The sequence below is a fragment of the Lepidochelys olivacea genome, assembly GCF_965140295.1.
Source record: "Lepidochelys olivacea isolate rLepOli2 genome assembly, chromosome: 2".
NCBI classification, from domain to species: domain Eukaryota; kingdom Metazoa; phylum Chordata; order Testudines; family Cheloniidae; genus Lepidochelys; species Lepidochelys olivacea.
The window spans coordinates 178,901,733-178,928,775 of NC_140412.1; the positions used below are offsets into that span (position 1 = coordinate 178,901,733).

The window sequence follows — 27,043 nt, forward strand, 5'->3', positions numbered from 1 at the left end:
AAATTCTCTCTTGGCCTGCCTTATTACACTTTTACATGACTTTTCTCACTAGCATATGACTTCCAGTTTTTAAAGGATGCTTTTTTGCCTCTGCCTCTTAATCTGTTTAGCTCTGGCATCATTTGGTCCTTTTTTAAAAAATTTGGGGTATACAATTAGTTTGAGCCTGCAACCCGCTTGGAGAGGAGTGAATTCTTTGAGAAAGGACCACATTTTAAGAGTGAAGGTTAAACCAATAGCAGACATGGTACCCTAGACTAGCATCTCAAACTTTGCCGTTATAGTTAATACTAGAAAATGCCCCCATTTTGTTCTGCCCAAAAATATAACAATGAGTTAAGCAGCATTTTTATAAGAGCATTTCTACTCTGAAAATTCCTTAAATGCCACCCTCTTACACAAGTCCGTCCTTTAGTCATCTACTTAACTGAAATGTTTTCACTGTTTTAATCCTGCTACTGCTACATAGCCAACGCTACATAGCCAACTCTACCAAAATGCAAGTAGAATTCTATTCCTTCTCATGCAACAGATTTACTAGACGCCCACCATTACACCTGTACAATCCTCATACTTTTCGTGGGGTTTCAGACACATAACATAGGAGCCATAGGATCTGCAGAACCTTTTGCATTGGTGCTGGAGGAGAAGGAGTAAACATGACAAGACAGGTTTTCCATTTCTCAGATCATCGTAGTAGCCCTTCTCTGTACCTGTTCCAGTTTGAATTCATCCTTCTTAAACATGGGAGACCAGAACAGCACACAGTATTCCAGATGAGGTCTCACCAGTGCCTTGTATAATGGTACTAACACCTCATCTCCACTGGAAATACCTCGCCCAAGACCGCATTAGCTTTTTTCACGGCCACATCACATTGGCTGCTCATACTCATCCTGTGATCAACCAATACTCTGAGATAGTTGTCCTCCTCTATTACTTCCAACGGATGTGTCCCCAGCTTATAACAAAATTTTATTAATCCCTAAATGTGTGATCTTGCACTTTTTACTATTAAATTTCAACCTATTACTCCAGTTTACAAGGTCATCCAGATTTTCCTGTACAATATCCTGGTCCTCCTCTGTATTGGCAATGCCTCCCAGCTTCATATCATTTGCAAACTTTATTAGCACACTCCCAATTTTTGTGCCAAGGTCAGTAATAGAAAGAATAAGATTGGTCCCAAAACTGATCCCTGAGGAACTCCACTGGTAACTTCCCTCCAGCCTGACAGTTAACCTTTCAGTATGACCCATTGTAGTCTCCCCTTTAACCAGTTCCTTATCACCTTTCAATTTTCATATTGATCCCCATCTTTTCCAATTTAACTAATAATTCCCTATGTGGCACCATATCAAATGCCTTACTGAAATAGAGGTAAATTAGATCCACTGCATTTCCTTTGTCTAAAAAAATCTGTTAACTTCTCAAAGAAGGAGATCAGGTTAGTTTGGAATGATCTACCTTTTGTAAAACCATGTTGTATTTTGTCCCATTTACCATTGACCTCAATGTCCTTAACTACTTTTGCCTTCAAAATTTTTTTCCAAGACCTTGCATACTACAGATGTCAAATGAACAGGCCTTTAGTTACCTGGATCACTTTTTTCCTTTGTTAAAAATAGGAACTATGTTAGCAATTCTCCAGTCATATGGTACAACCCCTGAGTTCACAGATTCATGAAATTGCAAGTCCATTAGCAAGAATTTTTAATGTGCCAGTTCCTTTAATATTCTTGAATGAAGATTACCTGGGCCCCCAATTTAGTCCCATTAAGCTGTTAGAGTTTGGCTTATATCCTTATTCCCTTTCATTATCCTGCAATTATCCCTAAACTCCTCATTAAAGACAGAGGCAAAATATTTGTTTAGATATCGGGCCATGCCTAGATTATCCTTAACATCCACTCAATCCTCCATGTTTAGTGGTCCCACCTTTGTTTTCTTCTTATTTGACTATAGAACCTTTTACTATTTGTTTTAATTCCCTTTGCAAGGACCAACTCTACATGGTTTTTGGCCTCTCACTTTATCCCTACATTTTCTGACCTCAATAAGGTAGCTTTTCTTGCTGATCCCTCCCATCTTCCAGTCCTTGTAAGCTGTCTTTTTTCTTAATTACCTCTGAGATGCTTGCTCATCCAGCTTGGTCTACAACTCCTGCCTATGAATTTTTCCCCCTTTCTTGGGATGCAGGCTTCTAATAGTTTCTGCAACTTTGACTTGAAGTAATTCCAGGCCTCCTCCGCCTTTAGATCCACAAGTTCTTCAGTCCAATCCACTTCCCTATCTAATTTCCTTCATTTTTTGAAGCTAGTCCTTTTGAAATCAAAAACCCTGGTCACAAATCTGTTTTTGTTTATCCTTCCATTTAGTTTGAACTGAATTACATCATGATCACTTGAGTCAAGGCTGTCCCCTACAACCAGGTCTTCTATGAGGTCTTCACTACTCCCCAGAAATCTAAAATGGCATCCCCTCCTGTTGGTTCTGCAACTACTTGGTGAAGGGATCCATGAGCTATTGCATCCAGCAAAAACTGAGCCCTACTATTGTTACTAGCACTTGTCGTCCAGTCTATAACTGGGAAGTTAAAGCCTCCCATGATCACACAATTCCCATTAATGTTTTTAATGAAGCAAATACTATCCATATCCAAATCAGATCCTGGTGGTCTATAGCATACCCCAAGCACTATTCCAGGGGAGGCTCTAGCAGCTTTCTTCCCCAATGTGATTTTTGCCCAGACAGACTATCTTATCCATTCCATCACTTCTTATTTCTTTAGTCTACCTCATCAATATACAATGCTACTCCACCACCTTTGCCTTTATTTCTGTCTTTCCTAAACAGCACATACCCTTCAATACCTGTACTCCAGTCATGACTACTATTCCACCATGTTTCTGTTATCCCTATATCATCTGATTTCACTTCCTACACCAGGAAGTCTAGTTCCTCCATTTTGTTACCTAGGCTCCTCGCATTGGTATACAAACATCTTAATTTTTGCTGTTTGGCTTCGCTCACATTCTTTACCCGATTAGGCCCAGACATTCTACTGCCAGTATCACCTATTAGACTGGTATCTACACTACCCTTCCTCATGTCCATTCACCTACCCACGGCTGTATCCTTTACTTTGTTTTCTTCCCTCTCAATGTTAAAATCTGGCATGGAGATTGCCTGGACATCTCCCAACCATCTCCCCCAAATTTCTAGTTTAAAGCTCTCTTAATCAGTTGTGCCAGCCTCCATCCTAGAAGTCTATTTCCCTCCCTACTCAGGTAAGGTCTATCCCGAGAGAACTGTCCTCTGTCCATGAATGCCTCCCAGTGGCCATACATCCCAAAGCCTTCCTTATAGCACCACTGCCTGAGCCATCTGTTGATCATCATAATCTTGTCACACCTTTGTTGTCCTTCTCCACGAACAGGCAGAATCCCACTGAAGATCATCTGAGCCTTGATAGACAGCACACCCTTCTGTTCTCTGGATCAGCTCTGGTTACAGGCCTGTCTATTCTTCTCAGTAAGGAGTCCCCAATCATGTAGACCTGCCTTTTCCTGGTGATGGTGCGATTCTCCGGTCTATCCCCTGTCCCCTCTGGCTCCAAGTCCTCTTGATTCTTATTCTCTTGCAATCCTCTTCAACCCATCCTGTATCCTCCTGGGGCTCATATTTGGTGTTATTTCCATTGACTCCTTTCTATAGAACTAGCTGCTCTTCTCTTCTTCCTTGCCCTCCCACCTTCAGTGACCACCTGCTGTGGCCCTTCTTCATTTTCCAACTCCGCAAATCTGTTCCTGAGCTCTATTTCTCCTTCACTGGCCCATCTTTTCCTCTGCCTGGTTCTCTTAGTCACATGCTTCCACTGTCCATTTCCCTCACCCAGCAGTCTCCCCTCAGAGTTTTTTGGTCCTGCTTCTATCTGCAAGTCTGAGCTTTTCCCTTCAGGCTTCTCATGTCTTCGCTCCATCATCTGCTCAAACCCCCTTCTATTACTCAACCAAAATTTCCACCTGCATCTCCAGTCCTCAGATCTTTTCTTCCATCAGCTCTATCTGGTGGCACTTCATGCAGACAAAGCTCTTCAGGTACCTCCTCCAGGATCATGTACATACCACAGCTTCCACATCCAGTCATCTTCATTGTCTTCCACTGCTTGGGTCACTACCACTGCTGCCTCTGGATCTGTCAGCCTTCCCACCTAAATCCTGTTAGTTCAGGAAACACAAACCAAACCACCACCCCCCACACCGAAAAAACCCCAACGAGCACCAAAACACTGCAAGAACACTACACACTCCCTTCACTAGCCTAGCTGTTCCTCTGCCTGGTTCTCCTAGTCTTCCCCCAAACTCCCCTTGCAAACTCCCCCGTTTATAGCTGTTTGCTGACTCCTGTGCAGCTGCAGGTGCTGCTGCTGCTGACTGGCTGACTTCCTTTATAGGACCCCTAATCAGAGAAGCCCTGCTCCCTAGTCAGGGCTCAGCTTCTCTCCCAGTCCACTGCCCCTACCAGCCTCTACAAATGTTTTCTCCAGCAGAACTCCCACTCAAACTCCCTTCACCAAACTGAAGCCAACTGTGCACAATATGCTCCTGAGCTCGCAGCTAGCTCCAAAAACTGAGTGCTTTTGTTAAGGTATCCTCCCCCAACCCCAGGTTTTGAATGCAAGACCTATCAACTTGTCCTAGTTTTGGACCAGAGAAAAAAGCATAAATGAGTACCTTTACTTTCATATACTAGGTCAGAAATTAGGTGCTGTCTCGCTCCACAAAAACTTTTGGTCTGTTTCTGAAGCATATTAAGACAGTATATTAAAGTGATCTAATACTTTTGCTACAAATACTTAGAGGCAACAAAGCAAACAGGATCCTCCACAGGACAGACAACACTAAGGATCAGCCAACTTAGGTACCAGTACATGTATGCTACTGTACAGCCACAGACAGATGAGATCAAGAAGCAATCATGTTTACGCTCAAACTGTAATCTACACCGATGGGACTGTAAATACTATAAATATTTAAGGCACCTGTGTGACATTATTGTCATAATCTGGGACTGTCTAGATCATTGTTGCAACCAAGGTCCTGTAGTGGCACCAAATCTTATATAAGGGGGTCAAATGAGGTGTTTAAGACAAGGTTATGGTTTGCTGATTATGATTATGCTGTCCATGTGTATCATTTTTGTAGTTGAAGTTATGAATATTGGCTCTATACTGTCTGTATTTCAAGCTTACGCTATGCTTCTGGGGGACACCCCAGACAAGTTGGTGTCAGCTCTGCCTAGCCTGCTTGATGGCCCATTAAGGACCATCAGCTATACAACTGACCCACTGAGACAGCAGACACGCCTTGTGACTCAGCAAGGTATGCAGGGATATGCCTAGGGACAGAACTCTGAGGTTTTTCCATGCCATGTGGTGGACAACTTGTCTTTGAAACAAAGAAAGAAAGACCACATGGCAAGAGAATATAAAAAGCTGCTGCAGCTCCTCCATCTGGTCTTCAATCCTGCTTCTTACCTCTGGAGGAACTTTGCTACACTGAAGCATTGAACAAAGGACTGATGACCATCCCAGCTGTGGATGTACTCCAGAGACTTTGAGCCTGCAGTTTATTCTGTCACTGCTACAAGCCTGAACCAAGAACTTTACCATTACTTATGTAATTGATTCCATTTAACTGATTCTCACTCCCATCTTTTTCCTTTTATGAATAAACCTTTAGATTTTAAATTCTAAAGGATTGGCAACAGTGATTTGTATATTGACCTGGGTCTGGGACTTGGTCCTTTGGGATCGAGAGAACCCTTTTTATTTTACTGGGGTATTGGTTTTCATAACCATTTGTCCCCATAACGAGTGGCACTGGTGGTGATACTGGGAAACTGGAGTGTCTAAGGGAATTGCTTGTGTGACTTGTGGTTAGCCAGTGGGGTAAAACCAAAGTCTTCTCTGTTTGGCTGGGCTGGTTTGCCTTGGTGTGCATAGAAACCCTAGCCTTGGGCTGTAACTGCACTGCTTTAAGCAATTTGTCCTGAATTGGCATGCTCAGTTGGGTCCCGCCAGAACCAGCATCATTACAACCTGTCACGAAGCAGTGGTTGTGCAAGCACTCAAGAACTCTATAGTTAAAACCAAACCTTTTTACAGTTTGTAATCTATAATTGAATCAAGTTCCTCCCATGTGTGTTGCCTCCTTTTGCTAGGATGACAGAGTGAGACAGGGTCCTGACACTTATCTCTACTTGGTAATGCACTCCATTAACTTCCAGTAAGACAAAAGAATGCTAGGTTTTACATGTCTGACACTCAACTCTGATATTTGGCTAAAGCTATCAATTTCCTCAAACAGGAAGTTGATGGACAAAATACAACTGAAAAACTAAATCAATTTTTCAGCCACTTCTTGCAATCAACATTTAACTTGCACTTGTAGCTTAGTTGAAAAAACAAAAAACCAAACCTTTAAAATGTCAGAGCTTGTCCGAGTTTGAGTGTCAGTTGTCATCTTTGGTTAGATTCAGTTCTAGAGCTGTTAGTGGAGGAGAAAGTTTTAAAGCATATTTTCAGCACCTGTAGATCCCAGAAGCTTCATATGTATTTACAAGGTTCTTACATGCTTGGGCAAATTATCTTAATTTTCCATGTGACTAGACTAACATCGGGGAAAAATTTTAGTCTCTTCCCTTTCTGACGACAGTTTAGTCTTATTTGAGGCCTGGAAAGAATCAGTTCACTCACTCAGTTTCATTGTTCGAGTTACCATACTATGCTGTCATGTATGTAGTTCTCATCTAATTCAAGGGTCATGAGATTTAAATTTTTCTGTAGATGTGCCTGCTAAAAGTTTTGGTTTTAATTTAAAGGACAAGTACTACAAGGCATTTTACCAACCGGATACAAGTTTACATGTCGAGGAAGAAACCAATTTGATATTACAAAATCTCCCAACAGTTATATGTTTTTCCCTTTCCTTGATTATGATAAGGATGAAGAGTACTGATAGTGTTGGTCCTAGGACAGAGTCAAACTGTTGTCATAGTTAAACAACATTAACATTTAGCATTAAGATGAAAACTGGGTTACTTAGCAGCAAGTTTCCAAATAAGATTGCCCATCAAAACATGAAGTTAATTTAGAAACTTAGGCCCAGATAATGCAATGACAACATCTACCTGGGCAGATGCCATTACAAGATAAAAGCTGAAGTTGCTAGGAAAAAAACAAAAACAAAACTGAATTTTAAAACCTGTTTTCCACAAAGTTACTAGCATCTTACCTTGCTATACTTGTGTTGTAACATCAGCTGACTGTGTTTTGAGTAAAGAGGAAGGAATAAGCCTCTAGTTTAATAGTTTTGGAATAAGTTTAAAATGCTTTTTAAAATCTAGTCTTTTTCAGACAAGTCTATTCAGCTATTCCACTGTTATGCTGTAGTGAATATAAAACGAGTACTGAGACAAGCCAACTGAAGAGGAAGGAAAATCCGCATTGGTACAACTTCCTTATCCCCACCCATTTATATTTATACACACTGGAGTTTTAGTATTTAACAGGAAAAGGACAATCAAGAAATAGCACTCTAAGGTGGAAGTCCCCACAGCATTTAGATGTCACTATCATATTCAATAAATCAATATTTTACATTTCCTCTTGTTCTTACGCTGCACAATATTCATTAGGAAAATACTCTTTCTAGCCCTCACTAACATGACCCCTTTTAGAGGGCAAATTTCTTCAACAGGAAAAAACCATTTGGCCCAACATGACTGTTCTTCAGAAACTCTAAATCCTACTTTATCATAGAGCTCAGTCCTCTTCAGAAGTGCATGTACATGCCTTATACGCTCCACTTCAGTTTTCTTCCGAATCTCTGTGACAGGTTCAGTCACAGAAACCCCCTTGGGACTGTCACCTGACATGCTGAAATTACATCTGAGCCCATTTTCTCTGCCAGCTTGGGACTCCAGAACCTTGCCTTGTTGAGCCAGACATGCTAGCCTGCTGCAACACAGACCCAGTTCTGGTCCACGCCCCCAAAGCTGCAGACTGTAAGTGACCTGCTGAGCAGTTTTTGGTTATCTCCAACATCCAGCTCCCAATTCGATCCAAACCCCAAATAAATCGGTTTTACACTGTATAAAGCTTATACAGGGTAAACAAATTGTTCGCCCTCCATAACACTAATAGAGAGATATGCACAGCTGTTTGCTTCCCCAGGTATCAATCACTTACTCTGGGTTCAATAAACAAGTGATTTTATTAAGAAAAAAGTACAATTTAAGTGGTTTCAAGTCATAACAGACAGAACAAAATAAGTTACCAAGCAAAACAAAAACACAAACAAGTCTAAGCTTAATACATTAAGAAACTGTTTACAGGTATATTGCACCCTCAGAGATGGTCCAATAAGCTTCTTTCACAGACTAGACACCTTCCTAGTCTGGATCCAATCCTTTCCTCTGGTACAGTCCTTGGCTTAGTTCCAGCTCAGGTGGTAACTAGAGGTTCTCTCATGACTGAGAACCACCTTTGTTCTGTTCCACACCCTTTTATAGCTTCTCTCTCTGGGTCCCCACCCCTCCTTCTAAATGGAAAAGTAAGAGATTTAAGATGGATTTCAGCTTCATGTGACATGTGTTAAGGATCCAAAAGCTATATTGGGCGAACCGCTCCAAGGCCATGAGGGAGATCCTAGATGGGCCCTCACCCTACTGCACGATCCCATCTGAACGTCTCTGCAGCTTCTTCAAGGATGTATTCGACTGCATAGCCTGGAGTGACACACAGCGCCCAGAGGGCCTCTGCCCCCTGCCCTGCATCGAGGAAACAGGTGTTCTGGAAACTGACTGTACACCCAAGGAAGTAATGGCCAGATTCTCAAAAACAAACAGCTCCTTGGAAATACGGCCTACAGCTTCCCGAAAAAGCAAGATCCCAGCTGCCTGGTCCTCGCCATGCTCTTCAATCAGTGCAAGCGATTCTGCCGCACTCCCAGCTCCTGGAAGAAGGCCATGATGGTACTGGCATACAAGAAGGGAGAGTGGGATGACCCCAGCAACTAGAGGCCCATCTCCCTCTGCTCCATGATGTACAAGCTCTACGCCAGCTGCCTGGTGTCAAGGATCACAGAGTGGTTGGTGAGCAGGGGAGCTATCAGCTCCATCCAGAAAGGCTTCATGTCCTGCGAGGGCTGCTATGAACACAACTTCATACTCCAAACCACCATCAAAACGGCCAGAAGGGAGCAGAGGCAGTGCGCAATAGCGTGGCTTGACCCAGTTAATGCCTTTGGGTCCATGCCTCACCACCACATCTTTGCCACGCTCCAGGAGTTTGGGATGCCAGAGAACTTCCTTCATGTGGTCTGAGAAGTGTACGAGGGATGCAGCACCACCATTTGCTCGGTCGAAGGGGAGACTGCCGAGATCCCGATCCGGAGAGGAGTTAAGCAGGGCTGTTCCCCCGCCCCATCATCTTTAACCTCACCATGGAGCCGTTGCTGTGAGCGATCTTCAATTGCACAGATGGCTTCTACCTCCACGGTGAGAGGGTGAATGTCCTGGCCGCGGATGACTCAGAGAGCCTCCAACATATTCTAGATGCCACCAGTCGAGCTGCCAACTGGATGGGGCTCCGTTTCAATGCAAAGAAGTGTGCAACTCTCCACACTGATGGCAGCAAAAGAGACTCTGTGCAGACAACGGGGTTCCAGATCTAGGGCGAGCCAGTCATCCCGCTGGCAGAGGAGCAGGCATACCAGCACCTTGGCAGCCAACGGGTTTCCGTGTCTGGCAGACACCAGAGGACACCATCCAGGAGATCTTGCAGGACGCCGCCAAAATTGACACCTCCTTGCTAGCACCGTGGCAGAAGATAAATGCCCTGAACATCTTCCTGATCCCCTGAATCTCATTCATCCTCAGGGGATCTGCTGTGGCAAAGGTACCCCTCAACAAGGCAGACAAGATTGTCCAGCAGCTGGTGAAGAAGTGGCTGTTCCTTCCCCAGAGAGCCAGCAAAGAGCTGGTCTACATCGCCCACAGGCATGGCAGTGCCAACGTCCCCCACATGGGCGACCTGTGTGACAGTGCAGTAAACACCCATGCCTTCCGCCTGCTGACGTGTCCAGACGCCATGGTAAGGAACATCGCCGCAAACGCCCTCCATGACGTGACAAAGAAGTGGATTGGCAGAGCCCCCTCCAACCAAGACATCGCCACCTTCTTGAGTGGTTCCCTGGATGGAGAATTCGGACAGGAAAGATGTGACATCGCTTCACTGTGGTCCCGCACTCGCAATGCCACACATCGCCTGGGGAAGCGCATCGGCTGCCACTGGGAGTGATGCGAGGAGCACCAGGAGCTGGGAGTCCTGGTGCCGCAGATCAGGTCTGACAACACCACCATCGTCACACTGAGCACCAGGGGCATGCTGGAGAGGACCCTGAAGGCAGCCATCCACTCACTGTACTGGAAACCCTGAAGTGTAAACTGGACCAGGGTAAAGCCTTGGAACTGACCAGCAAGTGGGACGCCAGCAACCACTTCCTCACCGGGGGTGACTTCACCTGTTTCGCTGACTGGCAGTTCATCCACCGTGCCCGGCTCAACTGCGTCCCGCTCAACAGAGCCGTCTGCCACGGAAACCGAGACAAGCATTGCAGGAAGTGCTGCTACTCCAACAAGGCCCTGCCCCACGTCCTGTGCAGCTGCAAGCCCCACTCCAGAGCCTAGCAGCTGCACCACAATGCCATCCAGAATCGCCTGGTGAAAGCCATCACACTGCGCCTCAGGGTGGTCACCCTGAACTGCGCCATCCCTGGTACTGACAGCCAGTTGCAACCTGACGTGGTAGTCACCGACATGGCCCAGAAAAAGATCATCCTCGTCAACATCACGGTCTCCATTGAGAACAGGATCCCAGCCTTCCGTGAAGCCCGAGCTCATAAGCTGGAAAAATATGCCCCCCGGCCGACACCCTGAAAGCGAAGGGCTACGAGGTACAGATGGATGCCCTGATCATCGGAGCCCCGGGCCTTGGCACCCCTGCAATGAGCATGTGCTGCGGACCTGTGGGATCAGTCGACGCTACGCACGGCTCATGCGGCGCCTCATGGTCTCGGACACCACCTGATGGTCCGGGGACATCTACATCGAACACATCACCAGCCACTGACAGTACCAGGTGGTGAGCTGGAATGACATTGTGCATCAACTATGAGAAAGGGACCAAGAGACTTTTTCCATTGGACCATATCAACTGGAACCATAAACTCACTGAACATTAAATCTCAAACGAGGGCAATTTCATCCTCATGCTCATCATTGTATCCACTCATACTCCACACCTGAACATAGCCATTATATGAACATACCCCCCCATATCTCAATGTCTGTACTTTGACCTGTTAACCTTTTACCCCCAATCGGGGATATTGCAAATTATGTATTCCTTTCACCACCCAATCCTAAACTGAATTTTGCACCCTTTGACAATCTGTACCTTATTCCCTGACAACCAGAAACTTCTATGCTTAAACTCTGTACAGTTTTTTTATTTTAAGATCTTAATAAAATTATTAAATCTGACCTCCAATGTGCTCTCATTTTGATAGCCTTGAGAAACAAATGACAGACAAAGTGATTAAGGGCCAGATTCTGCCAGCCTTGGTTTGTATAGTACCTCAGGCCACTATAAACTTCTACTAGCATAGCTTTGTCAGTCTGAAGTGTGATTTGCAACAGAAAGTTGTGCCAGCAAAGTGCCCTAGTGTAAACCAAGTTATACCAGCAAGACTGTTTTTCTCAGTACAGCATTTCTTGGAGAATGAAATATATTGGTAGAGGCACAGCTTTTGGGGTATAATCTGCATTTGCAACTATAAGCACTTTGTCAGTATAGGACACTGGTATAGCTATACTGGCAAAGCCTCCCAAGCATAGGTAGACCTGCCAGTCAAGTTACTACTACATCCGTGCAATTTAGAATAAAACAGATTATCTTGTTAATAGTATTTATACTACATTTTAAACCCTATGTGCCATTTTACACCCTCCATTTGCAACCACACCTATAAGGCCACTACCAGCAACCTTCATAATACCATTACTGTCACAAGTTTTATTTAAAAGATAAATAGAAACCCAATTTCTAGGACTGTTCAGGGAGAAAGATCTTCTGTGAATTCCACTGGTATTAATCCAATATATATCAGAAAGTAAAAAACAAGGAGTACTTGGGGCACCTAAGAGACTAACATTTATTTGGGCATAAACTTTCGTGGGCTAAAATCCACTTCATCGGATGCATGCAGTTGAAAATACAGTAGGTAGATATATACACACAATCCATCAAGGTGAGCTATTATCAGCAAGAGAAAAAAATCTTTTGTAGTGATAATCACGATGGCTCATTTCAAACAGTTGACAAGAAGGTGTGAGTAACAGTAGGGAAAAAATTAGCATGGGGAAATAGTTTTTACTTTGTGTAATGACCAATCCACTCCCACTCTTTATTCAAGCCTAATTTAATGGTGCCCAATTTTCAGATTAATTCCAATTCTGCAGTTTCGCATTGGAGTCTGTTTTTGAAGTTGTTTCACTGGAGAATTGAGAACTTTCTACTGTATTTTCCACTGCATCTGATGAAGTGGGGTTTTTTTTTGCTGATACAGACTAACAGCTACCACTCTAAAACCTGGATAAAGAGTGTTTTTGTTAACTATAAAATAGTTGGATCAAACACACTGGAAGTCAAATAATGTTTGCAGAGTGCTATGCAACCAACCCTCTTTACTACATCTTATGCCACAAAAGGGTGATGCTGATTTCTTACATTCCACCCTTCCCTTCCCCTCCCACCCAACTTCATTTTTGAGATTTTCCTTCACAACACCTGCTTCTGCTGTTACTCTGAGCTTTCGCAAGACTCCGCAGTACAAAACTGACTTGATTGTTGTCAGTTTCACTGCTGCCACAGGGATTTGAGAAACTGAAAACAAATGAGTCTCTGATCAGTTCACTTTTGTGGCTTGTGGAATCTCAGAAGCATTGGTAAAAGGCATAGGAGCCAGCTGTCTGCAGACCCAGAGAGACACTGCTCCCCAGGCTAAACATTTAAATGAAAATTTAGACTGCAGCCAATAGCACTTGCTTATGAGACTTTCCTACGTGCCAAGAGTAGATTTTCACCAAGCCCCCAAGAACCAGAGTAATCATGAAATAGCTATTTTCTTTGCTAGAATAATCCAGAAGATATGAGATTTTTGGGGAAGCTATCAATTTACATTTAGAAAATTTGCCACAATATTATACAAGTTTACTTTGTTCTTGTTAATATATTGTCATTGAAACCTATATATTTTTGTGCCTATCACTTCCTCTCCATTAGAATTCGGAGGTTGCTGAGAAAGAATGCTGCCAGTTTCCAAAAAGGGCCTCAAAGCAACTTTTAGCACACATGACAGCATAACATGCTAATCCTCAATTTATTAGTTTGCCATGCCTCAGTTTCTAACAGCCCTTTGCACCAGCAGTAATTTCTCACATGTTAGATATAAAATGTAACATGTTTAAAGACAAATCAATCACATACATGAAAATGTAATGCTCGCCATGTCTTGTAAGTTATTTTAGTCAGTTGAGGGGGCATTTTCATGTTTTAAAGAATATATTCAGGGATGTTGGAGTGCAGTACACCTAGCAGAAGACCAAGGAGAGATTAAAAAAACAAACTGTTCTTATGGTAGTGAACAAATACTTAAGCAAGATTTGGGCTGTAGCCATCTCCAATCTCTTCTAACACCCAATTGCTCCTATCTTGCCTTTCCTCAATAGATTTTATCCAGCATTACTTTCTCCCCTCTCCCCATTTTGTGAAGGGTCTGTTTGTAAATATGTTCCCATGAAGAGGTCTTTCCTCTTGTTCCCAGAGAGTTTATGCATGGTGACACCATATGAGATGGCCAGATGTGTTTGTGGTTTCTATCATTCTCTCCCCAATACTGCTTCAGTTGGTGAAACTGGACATGTGGATGATAAACAATCCATTGTGAAGGAAAAACAACGCAACAACATTGGTTCTTTTATTAAAGAGATAGTTAACTAGGGCATTCTAATCAGTTATTTGTGGACATTGTTGAAACATGTCTAATTCTTAAGACGTACATTAGTACACCATGAAACTGCATCCTTTCCCTCAATTAGGCAGAGCCCAAGCTGACTGAAAGCAAGGTCAAATGAGTCCACAAGAGAATAATTCACTATTCTGTCTTCCATAATCCAGTTATTTCACTCTACCACAGGCTCAGTTTGCCAGGTTTTATTTTTTAGGAGTGGAGGAAGCCATTATTATTATTTTGTCCCTATAAAAATGGGGGACAGAAAACAGAAGCCCCAACACTGATAATACACATTTCTAAAGTAATCTAAATGGTGGAAACTGTTACCTTTAACACGTAGGGTCACAAGAGTGAAATATAAAGGAAAATCTACATTAAACTTCCAGAAGGAAGTCCTCAGGAGTCACTCAATATTTCCTCATTCTATTCCAACTACTAAGACTTTTGCAGAAGTTTAATATAAATTTGTTGAGGTGCCTCCTGTTCAGTGAATGAAATGGGGAAGGGGAGAGAAATCTACCTCTCTTTTAAACTACTAGTCTAATGATAGCCCTTGTGAAAAACTAGTATCTGCATTTCTTTCAACTATCATCTTCCTCCTGAAATTAAACAATTCACTGTTCTGGATAAACCCCTCTTTGCATTTCAACCTTGATTAACCCCACACAGCCCAATTTAAAATCTTAGATGGGAAATGTTGCTGTGGAAACAGAGCTAGAAATATTAACAGTACATTTGGCTGATAGATTGATATGCTTGTACAAAAAGCCAGATGTGAACATTTCTACTGATGTTGAGCACTGTATAAAGACGACTGTTGGAGGGGCTGTATATTACCCAACCCTCTTGTGAGGGCATCACCTGCTGTAATCATTTTCCTGACTGAAAAGAAATTCTGAGATAGGACATGAAATTTTGAGATAGTTCCAACTCAGAATTTCTCAACACATGAATTTTGACCTTCAGTTCCTACCAATACATTTCAATGATACTGCTACACATGCATATTCTTGTATTCAAGCCAGAATATTATAGTAAAAGAAGCAGTGCTCAGAATCAGAGTTGGTTAATGTACATCAAACCTCCAACACTTAGCACACATGATCACTACAGACAAACGTATGCCTGACCAGTATATCATGGAATACAAGTCTATCGGAATTGGATTTCTGAAGGGATTCAAATAGAATAAAAATCTCAGTATTTTTGGCTGAATATACGCAAATAAATTCTCAAATACATGCAAGGATATATAAATACAAGACTGATTCATTAGCCTAATCAAGCAAATGGAAATGTAAAGTTTTAAGAATTTAGGAAACGCAATATACATACTTCGTATTCCTTCCTATGGTTTTAGATATGCAGAACATTATAGTTAAAGATCAATGAGATTAAGACTAATACAACATGGACTACCACACAAAAGAACCACTGGCCATTAAGTTTTTACAGTAAACCATTCTTAAATGCAGCCTAAGATGGTGATAGGTTTCAGAGTAACAGCTGTGTTAGTCTGTATTCACAAAAAGAAAAGGAGTACTTGTGGCACCTTAGAGACTAACCAATTTATTTGAGCATAAAAAGCTTATGCTCACATAAATTGGTTAGTCTCTAAGGTGCCACAAATACTCCTTTTCTTTTTAAGATGGTGATGAACACAACACCCTAGAATTCAGTTGCTCTGACAGATCTCGGTCAGTTTTTGAAGGCGAGACTAGCTATCAGAAGACACACACACACCGAAGTACACTTAGAACAAAAAAAAGCATTCCTACATGGATAAAATAGCTCTCTCCATTGTTCGAGCGGAGGTGTGGCCCGCTCTTTGAACACTAGAACAATAAAATTTGAGTAACCCAGGTGGCTAATCTACAAACACAAGCTTGGCTTAAAGCCATTTTTAAAACGGAGTGAATCAATCAAACCCGAACTATTAAAGCGTTACAGCAAAGACCCCTGATTTCAGGCAACTCATTTCCAGCTTCATGCGAGTACACGCACACGCCAAACTAACAAGATCAAGGGCAGGAGTTTCTGGGACGAGGTCCCCACCCATTCCCGCAGCGGACGGCCCAGCACGTTCACGCCAAGGCTGGCCAGGGAGCGCCCAGCTCCGGACAGCAAATGAGAGACGGCCGGCGGGAATGAATGAGCCTTCCCGGCAGGGGCAGCCCCAGCGTCGGACACTGCCGCAACGGGACCGGCCGGGAAGCCACCCCGGGAGGGGCAGGGCGCCGGGAGGCTTTTAACCTTCAGGGGACGGGAATTTCAGGTCGCGCCCCGCGGGAGGCACCGACCCACCCAGCCCCATTGACACAAGCGGGCTGGGACCGGGAGGAACCGCCTAAGGCGCCGCAGCCAGAGTCTCCGGGGAGGGGCCGTGCGGGGTGAAGCCCCGGAGCGAGTCACCCGGGGCCACCGAGCCCCTCTCCGGGGTGTGTGTGCGCGCGCGCGCGGGGTGGGGGGCGGCCACCGGCCCCTCCGCCCGGACTCACCTGCCCGGCTGTGGCGGCGGCTCTGCTGAGCGAGTCTCGCGCCCACCCCCGACTCCTCCTCCTCCGGCCGCCGCGCCCAGAAACGGCTTCGCGCTGGGCTGAGGGGGGCGGGGAAGCGTCCGCCCAGCTCCGGAGAGACTCTGGCTCCGCGCAGGGGCTGCGACCAGCACCCGCCACACAGAGCTGCTTCCGGCAGCCGGCCGGGCCCGGGTGGAACCTGCTTCCGGGTAGGGGTGGAGCCACGCAGGCAGGGACTTCCGGCGGAAGCGGGGCAACAGTACTTCGTACTATAAGGGAAGCTGTGAGGCCGCGGCCTCTCTAATAGGCTGGGACGGAGGGGCGGGACTATGGGAGGGGCGGGGCTTGAGTGGGGACTCGGAACGAAAGGGGAGGAGCTAATTCTGCGTGGCGGGGGCGGGGTTTGGGAGGAGCTGGGAAGAAGGGAGCGTACCCAGGGTAAGGGGAACGAGGGGCGGGGCGCGTGCTCACACGCTGGCCCCATATGCTGGACTGTGGGCCGAGGGAGAAGCGTGGGAGGAAATCCCAAATCTCCCTTCCTCGTCCCCTCCCCCCCGCAAAAAATGTTTCCAGCCTTTTAATAAATTCTTGCAAAGAAAACTGTCCCAGTTAAGTGCTGCCTTCCTGGATCCGCAGACGGACTGCCGAACTAGCTCGCCACAATTTGTGGGCTGCCCCCATTCAGCTCAATGAAGCGTTAACTCTGGAATATAATGGTGTCCTGTTGTAATGTTACTGTTATTAATTCATTCTCCCCTGATCTGTTCAACAGCATATACAAACTACAGTGGGGGAGCATCAGCAAAGCTCCACACTTCCTGCCCACCCCAATCTAACTTCCAACTTCTGAATCTTTTAAATTGCACAAAAGGGTTTTCTGCCCCAAACTCTCCACGATGTGGTGGGAGTGCACCCTACTGCTAAGTATAATTTGAGCCCCAAATTTCATGATTTTGTGTGTGTTTTTAAATTATTTTTATCTCAATTTTATTAAAATTGTCAGGTTTCAGACTATATCACAAATTAATTAGAGACAAATAATAAATATAACATCTGTGAAGTAATAATTGGCATGTATTATATAATAGTACAGGTATTAACGCCTGATCAACACACAGGACTTTTAAAGTGATTGTGCAGTTATTAGAAAATAGCCCTAAACAAAAGAAAATAAAAGGCAATAATAAAAGGTGGGAGGAAGAAGGAAATCCCCAGGTATGCAGACAGGGGACTTCTTACTGTGAGAATATGGACATGTAGGGCACACTCAGTGTTATCTTTAATTGTTGATTGGAACTTGGCTTAAGAAGCAGTTAAAAAAATCCAAGTTAGGTTGATAGATGAGAAGAGATAGTAAGAATGCAAAAAGTACAATATCGAGGGGAAAAAAAAAAACTGGGAAAACCATGCATTCCAAGCTCCCAATCCAATCATCAAAGTATTTCCTGCAGGTACTCAGGAAGTCTGCACAGATGTTAATTAGCAGTAACACAGTTTTGGATTAGAACATAACAGCCTGATTTTCGGTCTGCCCTTAACCGAGCCTCCCTTTTACACATGGCAATAACTTGGACAATTGCATACAAAACAAGAACAACAGGGATCTAGCATCAGTTTATCACAGAAAGAGAGGCAGTGTCTTCTTGAGGCTAGACCCAGGCCATTTAGGGATTTTTAGACGCCAAAACCAGCTTAGTGGGTTTATTTCTGAGTTTTGCAAAATGAGATTTCATATCAGAGTTGTATTGTATTTCTTAATGAAAAACTTGTAAATACTAGATATAGCATGAGACATCAGCCATCTTGATCAGATGTAGTAGGGTGCATGATATCAGCAATCTTCTGGTTCCATTAGTGGATCACTTTCTTAACTGCAAGCATGTAAACTTCCTTTATGTGTACGTACTTCCATATCTGAGAAGCTGGAGGTTACATCATCTGTGAATATTAGTAACTAACTCTCTTGATTTCTTTGTATATTACACATTCAAAGTTAAATTAGATTTCTCTTAGAGTGAGTACTAGTGGATTTTTTTTAAGATACCCACCTGACTCTGATGATCAGCCAGAAATCCTACTAGGGTCAGAACAGGCTTTTCAGGCTAGAGAGTTAATCAAGACTACCATGGTCTGTCTATAAACTTCTGTTTAGAACAGAGGTGGGCAAACTATGGCCTGTGGGCCACATCCAGCCTGCTGGACCATCCTGCCCAGCCCCTGAGCTCCTGGCCCAGGAGGCTGTTCCCACCCCCCGCAGCCACGCCGCCACGCGGCTCAATGCTCTGGGCAACGGGGCTGCAGAGCCCAGCCTGACCCCGTGCTCTGTGCTGCACGGCGCAGCTGCCTGTCCTGGTGCAGGTGTGCTGCCAGCCATGGGTGCTCCAGGCAGCGCGGTAAGGGGGCAGGGAGCGGAGGAGGGGTTGGATAGAGGGCAGGGGAGTTCGGGGGGTAGTCAGGGGTGTGGATAGGGGTCAGGGCTGTCAGAGGGCAGGGAACAGGGGTTGAATGGGGGCAGGGGTCCCAGAGGGCACTCAGGAAGGAGAGGAGGGGTTGGATAGGGCAGCGGGGGGCGGTCAGGGGACAGGGAGCAGGGGGGTGGGGGGCAGTCAGGAAGGAGAGGGAGTGTTGAATGGGGTGGTGGTGGGCACTTAGGGGCAGGGGGCAGTTAGGGGCGAGGGGTCCGGGGGCAGTCAGGGAGAAGGGGTGATTGGATGGGGCGGCAGGGAGCAGTTGGGGCGAGTGGTCTGGGGGTGGTCAGGAGAACGAGATTGTGGGGGGGCAGGGATCCCCGGGCGGCCATAAGGGAAAAGGGGGGGTTGGATGGGGAAGGAGTCCCAGAGGAGCTGTCAGGGGGCAAGAAGAGGGGTGCTTGGATAGGGGGCAGGGCCAGGCCATGCCTGGCTGTTTGGGGAGGCACAGCCTCTCCTAACCGGCCCTCCATACAATTTCAGAAACCCAATGCGGCCCTCAGGCCAAAAAGCTTGCCCACCCCGGGTTTAGAAGGTAAGGGTCATATCTGAGAAGACCACAGTTTTAAACCAAAACCCGTGAAATCTTTCATTAGATTGTCATAAGATGTTGAGAACAGAAGTGTGTTTGGAGTGGGTTTTGACATCTGGTGGGGGTGGGGTGTATGTGTGTTAGTGACTGGAAGAAACAGTTTGGGGCACGTGTCATTAATTTTAAAAAGATTATTATTTTTAGTGAGGGTAAGAAAGACCAGAGATTTCCTCAAGGGAAGGAGAAGCACAGGAAAGATATTCAAAAGACTGAATTTAGCTACAGTGAGAAGGTAAGAAGGAAGGGGTAGTCAGAAGTTGAGATGGTTCTATATTTTGTGGTCACTCAGTGCCCAATCAGAGCAGAATGATTTACAGTAGCCAAGCAAAACACAGAGATAATAGGAAAAGACCACATTTCAGTGTTACAACAATATCTCAGGGGAGCTCCTTGTTAACTCCTTCATAACCATATCTTGTACTAATAAACCCTTGATTTAAACATAAATTTGTTTCAAAATTAAGAACAGCACAATTTAGTCCCATTATGTAAACACTAAACCCTGTTATATTTTTGAAAGTGAGTCCCTGTCTCTATGTTTGGCTTATCAAACTGTAACACTTCAGTAGTCTAGTCAGTTCAGGACATCACTGGTAATTAGAGCTGGCTGAAAATTTTTGAACACTGTTTCAACAATGGATGCAGAGGATGGTGATGCGGGGGGGGGGGGAGATTTGTGCAAAAATAATGAGGCGGGATGTGCAAAAAAACTTTAAAAAAATATTTTGACCAGCTGTAGAGCTGGTTGAACATTTTATAATCATTTAACGCTGATCTCTGTTCTCACTTTTCTCCACAATGTCAAATCCTAGGCATTTAGCCAGTGTTTGGTCAATCTTTCCCTGGGATGTAACTTCTTTGGCATCCCTGTTTATTATGAGCTAATTTTTGCATCTCCCATAGAGCTTTAGAAAATGTGTGGTACAATATCACAACATGGGAACAGTCCAATGAAGTCATTCTAATAAAATGCTCAATCCTATGAGCATGTTCATCCATACAAACTGACCTATTTTTGACCCTGCAAAACTAAATCACAGAAATCTGATAACCTGGGGCTAAATATCACCAAATCTATGGAAAGCAGAGGAAAACAGATGCAAAACATTCTGCATGTTTCACCCTGGGGAGAAATTCATACATTATCTGCTTCTTAGGAGTGGGAATAGTAGCAGCATGGAAGGAATAGGAGTATGACCTTGTATATGGACACAGCCGAGGGATAGCAGGGGATCCCAAGCCTGCAGATCTTGGAGCATCTGTATAGAATGTGTCCTCTTTGATAATGCCAGCCACCCACCTCAGCAGGTGGGAAACTTGATGGCACTGGCTTCCTTTGGGACAGCCCCAGCTGAACAAGGGAGAAGAACACCAGATGAGGGAATGCAGGGTGTCCCTTCCTTTCAGAGTCTCTAGCCACTCATTCACTAGCTTAGGGAGCTGGTTGGTCCCTTGCCCTCCTTTTTCATTAATTTAAACCCTAGCAGAGGCCATCTAAAGTCTCTTCTGGCTCTGTTTCAGCAGCTTTATCCTTCTTGCCTTGAACTGATAGCCTCAGAGATGTGTTCTACAGATACTGTGAGTGACCGATCACCTATTTTGGGGTGAGAGACAACTTTTTTCATCCCAGGGGGTCAAACTGGCAAAGGCCTAAAGAAGTTTTTCATTTTCCTCGCCAGATCCTGGAGGTGCAGTTTAAGTTAAATAGGAATAGGATTTAATAATTAATGATAGTACTCGGTAAGGATGTTAGTTCATTGCGGCTTGTGGCCAGTTTCTAGTGTGGTTAAAAGGCTAAAAGGAATGGTTCCCAGAAGTAAAAGACCTGGGATTTCACTGATGGACCTCAGGGGGTAGGGGAAGATCTTGTGGTCTTTGTGGGCTGAGGTCCCCACTTTAGTATGCTATGTCCCCCTTGAGTGGCGCGTAGGACTCAGAATAGTGAGCTGAGTCCTAGTGGTAGGCTGAAGAGAATCTGCCCTGAGTTATATGGTGGGAGCCCTGTAACCCCTGAACTAGAACCACTTAACATGCTTGGGAGATAAGAGTATGGTAACAGGGTGGGCAGCGCCCCTCCTCTGTGTTAAGTTTAATAACGTTGCAGTGTGCCACTTAAAATGCATCCCTGTATTTGTCCTCTTTGCCATTGTGTCTCTATCAATATAGCCATGGTCTTCTCACATGGAACTGTGACTGAATCAGTGCTGTGCTGTTGTTGGTTCTCTGTTCTGCAGCTTTGCACTACCCTCCTGTAATGAGGCTGGGAGAAGCTGTGAATCAAATGTTTATGCTGCCTAGAGTGACTGCCCCCTAGCTTCACCATCTCCTTCCAGTCAGCCATGCACCCTGAAATCCCATGGAGCTCCAAATGTCCATTGTGGTAGTGAAGGGGCTGCTAATAGTAATGCCGGGCTGAGAGTCAGCATGGTGTGCTGCAACTGTTCTCCGTCTTTTGTGTTTCCTTACCCCTCTTAACGGGTAATCATCCTCATTCACTTCCCACTGTACAGAAGGAAGGGACCTCTCCCACTGAAGTCAATGGAAATCCCATTTAAATCAGTGGAAGTCTTTTAATTGATTGTAGTGAGAATTGGATCACGTCTTAAAAAGCAACTATCTTCCCATTAAATAAATATCTATGATTTTATTGACTCTTTTGCCTGTTAGATATAGTCATAGTTCTGCCAGCTGTCAATCATTTGAGATGACATATGTCATTTTTGTCCTGCAGCCCAAACTAAAAAGTTTTATATTTCATGGTAACAAAACCTATTTCACAATATCTTTTTCCCCTTTCTGATTTAAAACTGAATATTTTTGAAAAGTGGGAAATGTGAGCACAGCTAACTTGCCATCTGGTCACACATTAGCAGTGATTGTACTTCTGTGGTTCATTAAACATTCGGATGCATGCAAAACACAAGATAAGAGTTTACTGCAGTTCTTAAACATAGACAGAATCTTAAAGGAAAACATGGAGCTTCCATATTTCCCATTGAATTCAGCATCCAGTTCTAACACTACAACTCCACTTTAATCTAGATTTATATATCAATTAATCTCCTGTATGCTTTTACAAAACAAACTTCTTTACTTATGTAACAAATATATTTTTTCACTATTTATGTTTGTTTAATTTTTGCATTTCACTCAGTTTATAAAATGAAAATAGATTAGTCAATTTTATGTTTGCTTAGAGTCATTTAATAATCAATTTCACTTTCAGGTTCTCATGCAAACATGGGGTTGCAAAGGCTTCAGTGGAACACTTACTGGGTTGTTTGTTTCTTAAATTGTTCCATTGGGATTTTTTTAAAAAAATGTCATGGGAATATTTCTCTTGGTGTTAGGTTTTGTAAGAAGTTATTTCTATAAAACCAAGATCCTGATTCTCCCCTACCTTGCATCTGTGTAATTATTTACACCTGTGATAGGGGAGTGTAAAAATAAGCTTTCTAACCTAAGATCAACAGAAATATTTCTGTGAAAGTCTATTCAATTCTCTGGACCAGTTTAAAACACAAGGTGCAAGGCAGTGAGAATCAGGTCCTGCCTGTCTTTACAGCTGTGAACTAGGATTTCTAGGCATGTGGCAATTGTCTTGTTTTTGTCTACCAGCATATGTACTAGCACATATGTGTGTATACAAAACATGCATGGAAATGTTTAGTGTGTAGCTAACCACAGATTTATACAATTTTATATTTGTCAGGTCTGATGTTGCGTAATAATTTAAGTAGTAAGAATGCTACACTGAGAACTTCAGTTGTTTTAAATAATTTGATGCTATGCAGTATAAAGATCATGCCATAGTGCCTGTGATAAACCCTGCTGTATGAAATCCAAAGCAGCAAAAGCTTTTCTCTTTCAATTTATCTTTGTATTATAATACACAGTATATATACACACACAAAATATATATAGTTTAAGACTGTAATTTTAGCCCAGGGTTGTGGTGACATACATGAATGAGCCACTCTCATCGGAAAATGCAGTCTGTGCAGCTTTACCATGCAAGAAATGCCAATTTTCCCTGTAAGATTTCTATAAATCCATGAGGGTTGAATATTGCACTATTTATCTAGGGAGCAAAAATAGAAAGAGGATAGAGCTACTGACTGCTTTGGAGAGCAACCTCCTATTCCAGCAGAAAATGTATATGTTGGGAATCTTCTGTGTCTGTGGGTGGGCAGGCATTTCCATTGGAAGGCATTGTTGAACTACAATCACTATGGGGGTGGTAGTATTTCCTAGGCATGAATTGCTTTTCCTCTTTTAAGACTGGTGCACAATTATATTAAGTTTAACGTGCCTTTTATATTTAAAGTAATAAGTGTGTAGGAGGGGGTTTGCTTGCAGATTAATTGACACCTTAAGAAACAGTATTGAAGGAAATAAACCACTAATCTCAAGGACTGTGTGTTCTGGAGCAGTCTTACCCAATGAAAAATGTAAATGGCTAGAAAGTTTCAACTTCCTCTGTCCAATATTATGCATGAATAATAATAAATCAAAATATGTATTGTCTAGCTATGAACATTTTAATATTTCTAAACAGTGTAACAGTGAGAGAAGCAACATGGCCTAGTGGATAATGCACTACAATGGAACTCAAGTGACCTCATTTCTGTTGTCTGGCTTGGATGTGGGATCTTGACAAGACACTTTGGCCCAGAACCTCAGAGGTCTTTAGGTGGCTAACTCCCGTTGAAATCAGTAGGAGTTTGATACCTAAATACCTTTGAGGATCTTGGCCTTCGCCTCTCTGGGTTCCTGTTTCCCTTCCCTCCCTTTCTCTGATTTATCTATTTATAGTGTAAGCCCTTTAGGGCAGGGGTGGTCTCTTACACTTTTGCACAGCACCAGGCACAACGGGATCTGGATATCAATCAGTTGGGGTGCTACTGAAATGCAAACAAATAATAAAAATTAGATATGTTCAGGATGCAAAATTCAGGTCCAGATTGTGAACACCCCAAATCTATGGGGTGGTATTACTGTAATAAATTTCAGGGTAATGAGATAAATTGCATTTATCATCTGCACTCGGCCCAATAATCTCTCTCTGCTGTATAACTTCTAGCATTCCAAAACTTCAGGTATACTTAAAATAAAACCCATTTTTCTTGTCCCAAAATGTTTTCTTCTTTGAATGTATAGAGCTCAGAAGCCTCTGAGATGCAATGTCAAATACTTGGTTCAGGAGTACTGGCAAGTTTGAAGCTATATGTTTCATGAATCATCAGGGCTACGAGGGGTAGTTTCTTCTCACTGGATGTAATCCTCTACTTTCAATGGGATATAGCACTTGACAGGCTGTGAGAAATCAGAACAGAGAAATTACAACATTATTATGACTATAAAAGCTATTTGAGAAAATGTTATGAGTTTCTGGAAAGACATTAGGTAATAGTTACTTTGTAAGTTTATAGCACATAGAGATGATGTGATAATGAGGTATGGTATAAAGATTTTACTGGTACTGGTTTCGAGTGACCTACATAGCTCACTCATGGCTCCATCACGCCTCAATAATATGTCCATCCCAAAACTATACCAATAAAACTTTTATATGCATCACATACAGTTTCTCTTTTTCTCTGCATATAGAGAGAAAGAGAGAGAGGATCCTAGTCAAGTTCAACCAGAACATTTAAGCCTGAAGACTCCTTTCCAACCCACTATTGGCCCAACAGTAGCTTAAGTCCACAGGCTTAAAGTCCTCTGTCCTTTCAGCTGTCCCTTTTCTACCATGATAATACCATAAAAATATGGTCAATAAAATAAATACATGTTTCTGCTCTTAAATTTGTATGAATTTTCTTGCTATTTCTTGCTTCTTTCATTTCTATAGCTGTATTTTCTTTTTTCTCTATTCCGTTTTTTCCTCTTCTGCATTTTCATGTTTTTGCTCAATCACTAATTATTTTACATCCTTTCCCTTTGTGTTAGCCCATTCTTTTTCACCAGCTACTTCTTTCTTCCTTCATGTTTTCCTCACCTTATCTCTATTCTAATGTGGCCTAGTGGATTGAGTACTGGATTTAATCTTAGAAAAGCTAGGTTCAGGACCTTCCTCTACTGCTAGATGACCTCAAGCAAGTCATTTTCCTGTCCGGTGCCTCTATTTTCCCATCTGTAAAATGGGGATAATGGTACAGACCTCTTTGAAAGCTACAGATGAAAAGCACCGTGTAAGAGCTAGGTATTATTATGCTGTGAGGTCTTGCCACCCTACCTCCTTGCCTCTGTCCCCCAAGTGATCTCTATCCCTCCTACCGATAGCCCTGTCTGAATTTCCATCTCAGTTCTCCCTCGATCTCCCATTTATTTTCTCTCCCAGATGTACCATTTTCAATTTGGACCTAAAACATATCCTTGTAATTTTAATTCTGCTCCGTTCTGCACTACCATGCTAATCTGAGCCTGATTGCGTGCCCATTTCATTCAACTGGAGCTAATCCATGGACTTCAGTGGGTGTTGGATCAGGCCATTTGTGAGTAGTTCCATTGGTTTCAACTGAATAAGGTACTACTCAACATGAATAAAAGCGGCAGAATCTGGCCCTTAATTATTAAAATTCTGTAGTAAAGATTAGAAGGACTGGAGATGGCGGATGAGCAAGAAAGTAGTTCCTGTACCAGTAATCAGTCATTCCTGTGGCCCCTAAGACCTTGCCAAAGAAAACTCTCTCTCTCTCTCTCTCTCTCTCTCTGTGTATATCTATATCTATATCTATCTATCTATCTCAGGGTCTGTGTTCCCCTTCCACATGGGAGAGGTGATCCAAGCAATGAATATTCGGGGACAGCAATGCTGCCATCACGCAGGATAGTTTGACACCTCCCAATTATTCCCAGATTGAAAAATAGGTCTATTAGATAAACTAGTGTAATTTCATTTTTACATTCATGATCATTTGCCACAAAGCTATTTTTGTCCCATGTCTGCCTAGAAAACCTTAGCCTTCCAACAGATGGGATTCTGTGATAATGATAGGTGAGAGAAAAGGAAGCAGCCAAAGCTTAGCAGTGTTACGTGGCTCACACTGTAGACTTTGAGTGCTAAGAGTCTGATTTTATAAGTTGTGAAGTGAAATTGAATCAGGCTATATAGTTCTAGTGAAGTGAAATACAGGCATTGAGATTTTGATATTGGGGGGGGGAGTCCTTTCTCATGTACAAAATACTTATTACTGTAATTGTAGATAAGAGGTAGTGAGTAAATGAAGGATAAAAAGCTACAGTGTAGTGTTGATGACCTTTAGCCATAACGGTCTAGGCAGTGACCTTATTCTTGAAAGCTAAGCAGGGTTGAGTTTGGAT

General features: G+C 43.3%; 1 protein-coding gene across 1 annotated transcript in view; it reads right to left on the minus strand.

Annotated features, from left to right (window-relative positions):
• The window catches only part of RALA (RAS like proto-oncogene A), a 51,147-nt gene extending 34,275 nt beyond the window's left edge, over positions 1-16,872 (minus strand). The window contains exon 1 of the mRNA XM_084621192.1: positions 16,640-16,872. The gene's annotated coding sequence lies outside the window, so the exon portion shown is untranslated. The remainder of the gene's footprint in view (positions 1-16,639) is intronic.
• Between the last annotated feature and the right edge of the window lie 10,171 nt (positions 16,873-27,043).